Below are 6000 nucleotides of genomic sequence, written 5' to 3'. Positions count from 1 at the left end.
GGGGTCAGGGAAGGCTTCTCTGAAATATTTGAATTAAAAAGAAAGATGGTGATGGGCCAGGCACTTTGTATAAATGCCAGCTCCAGAGGTTAGTTTAAAAGAATGAGATAGACATATATACATGGACAAAGAAAGAATGTCAAGAATACATTAAGTCATTCATCAATTGATGGACATTTGGGCTCTTTCCATAATTAGGTTATTGTTGATAATGCTGCTATAAACATTGGGGTGCATGTATCCCATTGAATTAGTATTTTTGTATTCTTTGCGTAACTACCTAGTAGTGCAATTGCTGGATCGTAGGGTAGTTCTGTGCTTTTAGAAATAAATAAGAAAGACTGAAAATGAATAAACCACATATTTCATGTAAACCATTACACAGAAAGCAGCAAAACCAACTTTAGAGAACTAGAGGAATATATTAATAAGTATAAAAGCTGAAAATAATTATTAAGTACAGAGTGGGGGGAAATGGTAGAATAGGAAAATAAATCCAAGAGATGGTTCTTTGAAAATATCAACAAAACAGAGAAACCTCTATAGTCTAGTTAAAAGAGAAAGAAAGAAATGCATCAAAAAATAAGACTGATTGATGGATAGATAGATGATAAAGCAAGTATATTGAAACATTAATGGTAAAATCTATGTTGTGGGTATGCAGATATTTACTGTAAAATTCTTTCAACTTTTCTGTATGTTTGAAAATGTTCATAATAAAATAGATAAAAATCTATTATCATCCAGAACATCAGTTTGAGAAACATTCCATTAGAAGTTTCATTAAAACCAGGAAAATAACAGAGATGCCCACTGTTACCTCTATATTTAACATTTTTCTAGAAATTTAATAAAACGTAATATGTCAAGTAAATGCATACAGGAATTATGAATATTATACAGAGGGGAAATCATTATTTGCAGATGATGTCATGATCTACCTGGAAAACCAAAGAGAGTGAATGTAAAAACCATTAGAACTGATAAGCAAGGTAAGTAGGGTGACCAGTTAAAAAAGATATCCTGTTATGCCCAAAAAATATAAAGGGCTACTTCCAAATAGAGGTGGTAGTGAGAAGAAAGGTGTCTTTCGTGTTTTGCTCCATGTTCAATACTTCTGGGATATTTGAATCTTTTACAACCAGAATGATTCATGTAGTTGTTTGAAAAAAGGAAAGTAAATCTACGGTAGGCCAAATCCTAAAATGTCCCCTTCCCCAGATTTCCCACCTTAATTTCCGGACTGTGAATGTGATCATACCTGTGATTATGTTACATTACCTGGCAAAGGGATTTTGCAGATTAAAGTCCCCCTTAAAATAGGGAGATGATTCTGGATTATCCCAATGGCTTTAATCTAATCACATAAACCTTATAAAAGCAGAGAGTTTTCTCAGGTTAGTGGCAGAAGAGAAAGGCAGAGAGATTCTAAGCAAAAGAAGGATTCCGCGTGCCACTGCTGGCTTAAAGATGGAAACGGATAAGTAAGAAGAAAGTGTGGGTGACCTCTAGAAGCTGGGAGCATGGGGATCTCAGTCCTACCAAATAGCAAGGAACTGAATCCTGACAACAGTTTAAATGAATATGGAAATGGATTCTTCCCCAGAGCCTCCAGATAAAAGCCAAGTCTGGGGACACCTTGATTTTGGCATTGTACGATCCTAAGCAAGAATTCAGTCAAGCCCACAAGACTTCTGACATACAGAACTGTGAGACAATAAGGTATTGTTTTAAACTGCTAAATCTGTGATTTGTTATGCAAAAATAGAAAATACAAAATACTTTATATCCATAAAACAATGAGATATATAGCCTATCAAATTTTCAAAGGTTCAAAACCCTTTAATGACCTGGTCATGCAAGTGAGATAGAGAAATGGCTCACCTATACTCCCCAGGGGAATGTAAATTGGTAAAATCTTTCCTAAAGTACACTGGGCCCCTAAAATGTGGATGTGATTTTGCCTTGTGGAAATTTATTGCAGTCGAATAATCATAGTGGTGAGCAAAGATTTTTCTGAATATCCTTTACAGAACTGCTTATAACGGTGGACAATTAGAAACAATATGATTTTTTCCTGATTTGCCAAAGATTAGTTGACCATAGAGTTGAGGGTCCATTTCCGGAGTTTCTATTCTGTTCCACTGATCTATGTATCTGTTTTTGTGCCAATACCATGCTGTCTTGGTGATCAATGTACTATATGGTGGCTAACTGAACATAATAAAAAAAGAAGGAAAGAAACAACATGATTGTATAGCAATAGAAGACTGGTTTGTCAAATATAATATCCTACACCCATTTGAAGAAATAAACTTTTTCAAGCAAAAGCCCAATAGAAATTCTTATAGAACTTTACAAGCTAATTTTCAAATTCATCTGGGAAAGAAAATGCACAAGAATAGTCAAGAAATTTTGGGGGAAAAAAGACAGAGGGGCTTACCTAGCAGATATGAAATAATAATTTAAAGCTCAAGTGCTTAAAAATATGTGGTATTGATGCTGGTATGGATTTTAGGACTATTGAACTGATGATTTATGTCTAAACCCATATATATACTTAGGCATTTGATTTTTGATAAAGGGAAATAATGATCTGTTGAATAAATGTTTAAGTCCTAATGAAAAATACTAGTAAGTAATTGGTATTACAAGGGAATAATAGTCATCTATTAAGCATAATATTGTAAGAATATTTAATGACTTAGAAAAATATTTACCAAAAAATTCCAGATAATTAAAGAGCCAAACATAAAAAATTCTAAAATATTACAAGGAAATACAGAACAATGTTCCTAATCTTGGAGTAGAAAGGTCTTCTTATGCAAGATTCAAAATGCAAAAGCCATAAAAGAAATTATTGGTAAATCTGAATACATCAACATTTAAAACATCTATACCAGAAAGACCCCATGAGCAAAGTTTAAAAATAAGCAGAAGTCTGCAAAACATCTCCCACACATGTAACAAAAACTTACATCCAGACTACATAATTCAATAACAAGAAGCCAAACAATCCAACTGGAAAACAGATAAAAGATATGAACAGGCAAGTCACAAAAAAACACAAGCAAGTAGCCAACAAATATATGAAACTGTCCCTTAACCTCACTAACAATCAATGCAAATAATGAGACATTTTTCACCCATCATATTGGCAAAATATTCAAACAATTAGTTAATCTGTTTTGTTTCTTAAATTCCACATATGAGTGAAATCATATGGTATTTGCCTTTCTCTAACTGACTTATTTCACTCAGCATAATACCCTCTAGTCCCATCCATGTCATTGCAAATGGCAAGATTTCATTCTTTTTGATGGCTGAGTAATAGTCCTGTGTGTGTGTGTGTGTGTGTGTGTGTGTGTGTGTGTACTATGAACATAGGGGAAGGGAAGGAAAAATAAAATAAGATAAAAACAGAAAGGAGGCAAACCAGAAGAGACTCTTAACTATAGGAAACAAACTGAGGGGTGCCTGGGTGGTTCAGTCAGTTAAGCGTCTGCCTTTGGCTCAGGTCATGATCCTGGGTTCCTGGGATTGAGTCCTGCATCTGGCTCTTTGTTCAGTGGGGGCCGGCTTCTCCCTCTCCCTCTGCTGCTCCCCCTGCTTGTGCTCTCTCTCTCTCTGTCATATAAATAAATTCTTTAAAAAAAAAAAAGGAAACAAACGAGTATTCATGGAGGGGAGGTAGGTGGGGGACTGGGGTAATTGGGTGATGGGCATTAAGTAGGGCACTTGATGTAATGAGCACTGGGTGTTATATGCAACTGATGAATCACTAAATTCTACCCCTGAAACTAATAATACACTATATGTTAACTAAATTGAATTTAAATAAAAAATTTTTAAAAAACAATTGGATAAAATTTAGGGAAATAGTTATTCTTATTCACTGCTGGTGGAGATGTAAACTGAATCATTCTACAAGGCAATTTGGCATTAAATATTAAAATTTCAAAATGTGCTTTCTTTGAGCTACCTATTTCACTTTTCCATATTTGTCTTACAGAAATATTTTAGCATATGCACAAAAAATGTATGCATAAGGATTTTCACTGCAGCACTGTTAATAGTAAGAAAAAATAACACTCTAATAAAGATTGAAAACAATATATATTTATCAATAGGTGACTGTATCAATAGTTAACTATAGTACACTCAGTCAATGGAATACTATACAGTACATAAAATAAATGACATAGATTTATATATACTGACATGGAAAGATCTTCAAGCATGGAAAGTGAATAAAGCAATTAACAGAACAATACACAAAATAAGGTGCCATTTATATCTTTAAAAAGTAAAAAATACAAAACAAAGCTATGTATTTCTATATGTGTACATGAATGTAAGAGGAACTTTAAATTCATCTGTTTAAGTGTTTTGCAATAATGTACTCATTCATGTGTAATTAGGAAAACCTTTTTAAAATGAAAAAAAGAACAAAAACAAAACTAATTACATGTTAAAGAAAGGAATGTTTCATGTTGTCATTAAAATGATGTTATAAAATAAAATGTTATAGACAAATACTTAATTACATGGCAAATATTTACTAGGTTATTAAATAATCACATGCTATGATAATATTTTTGTTTAAAACTATAAATACATATATAATGCATAGTAAAAGGCTGGGAGGACAAAACTAAAGCATTAATAGTGGATCTCTCTATGTGGTGGCATTACAAGTTTTTTATCTTTTGGTATTTTCTTTATACTTTCATATATTTTCTGAATATTCTACAATAAGAAATAGAAGTTGTGTGTGTGTGTGTGTGTGTGTGTAGGGGGATGTTGGTTGGAATTAAAGACTATAAAAGGAGTGCAATTGGCAAGAAAACTGAAGACTGCTACAGATTGAAATTATAATGAAGATCGTGGGGTATGTGGGATTTTAGAATTAGGAGTTGGAAAACTAGACTTTATGGGGCCTAGGAATTAACAGTAGAAATGTAGGGGTTAAAACTAGGTGTAGAGCCCATGGATTATTAGAATTAATGCAGATGCTGTGAGATATTGGAATTGGAGTCAAAGGCCTTACTAAATTAAAAAGTTTTTTGATGACTATAATAGTGTTGGTGAGGGTATGGGAATATCCAAATAAACTGGAATTCTTACATATTTCTGGTGGGACTTTATATTGTTACAACTGTTCTGGAAAGCCTGTCATGTGTTTTTTGGGAGGAGTGACCTTTTGACCCTATCTACTCCATTTCTACAAATTTCTTCTTGAGAGAAGTCTTAGAAATATGCACGTATTTAGTTACATCAAAGTTCATGTCCGTATTTCTTTTAATAAAAAAAAGACCTAAACATGGAGTCTTGGTTAAATAATTAACATTAATGGAGTAACACTCACCCATTAAAAATAACACTGTAAATATATGGATCAATCTCTCTCAAAAGGGGCCTCCATAAAGCCGAGATCATACACAAAATTTTTGTGTAAATATATATTTGGCGGGCAGTGGATCCATTCATCAGATTCGCAATTTCGGGGCATGAACCACTGTTCTGTAGGGTTAGAATTAAAACTGGAAGGTGTAATTACAGTTTTTATTTCCTCTATGTTTCAAGAGTACTTTGGATAGTGCTTTTGTCTTTATACTTTAAAATACTGAGTTAATACATGATTTTTTTTAAAAAAATTCAAACCTTACCGAAGTATCTAAAGTTGCAATTCAAAGCTCCCCTCTCCTCTCCACCTCTAATCTCATTCTGCAACCCAGATGAAGCACAGTTAATAGTTAGGGGTATCTTCTACAAAATTCTTTTTATTCCTATGCATTTACAGGTGCAAATCCTCTATAAACTCTTTGCCAGTTGCACTACCACCCCAAATAATACCAAGGAGAACAATAAAGAGAATGTTTGTTGAGAGCTTACTATGTGCCTGGAGTAAGTGTTCTAAGGGTTTGCCGGGGGATTCTCTGTAGTTGGCGTCCCCGTCGTCTCCAGCCCTCCACACCGTGTCCCTGCTTGCCCTCTTGC

Source organism: Mirounga angustirostris, unplaced genomic scaffold, assembly GCF_029215605.1.
Source record: "Mirounga angustirostris isolate CCGP_5_RB_7025 unplaced genomic scaffold, mMirAng1.0.hap1 SCAF_11, whole genome shotgun sequence".
Classification (NCBI taxonomy): Eukaryota; Metazoa; Chordata; class Mammalia; order Carnivora; family Phocidae; genus Mirounga; species Mirounga angustirostris.
Note: the sequence above shows the minus strand (reverse complement) of the source record.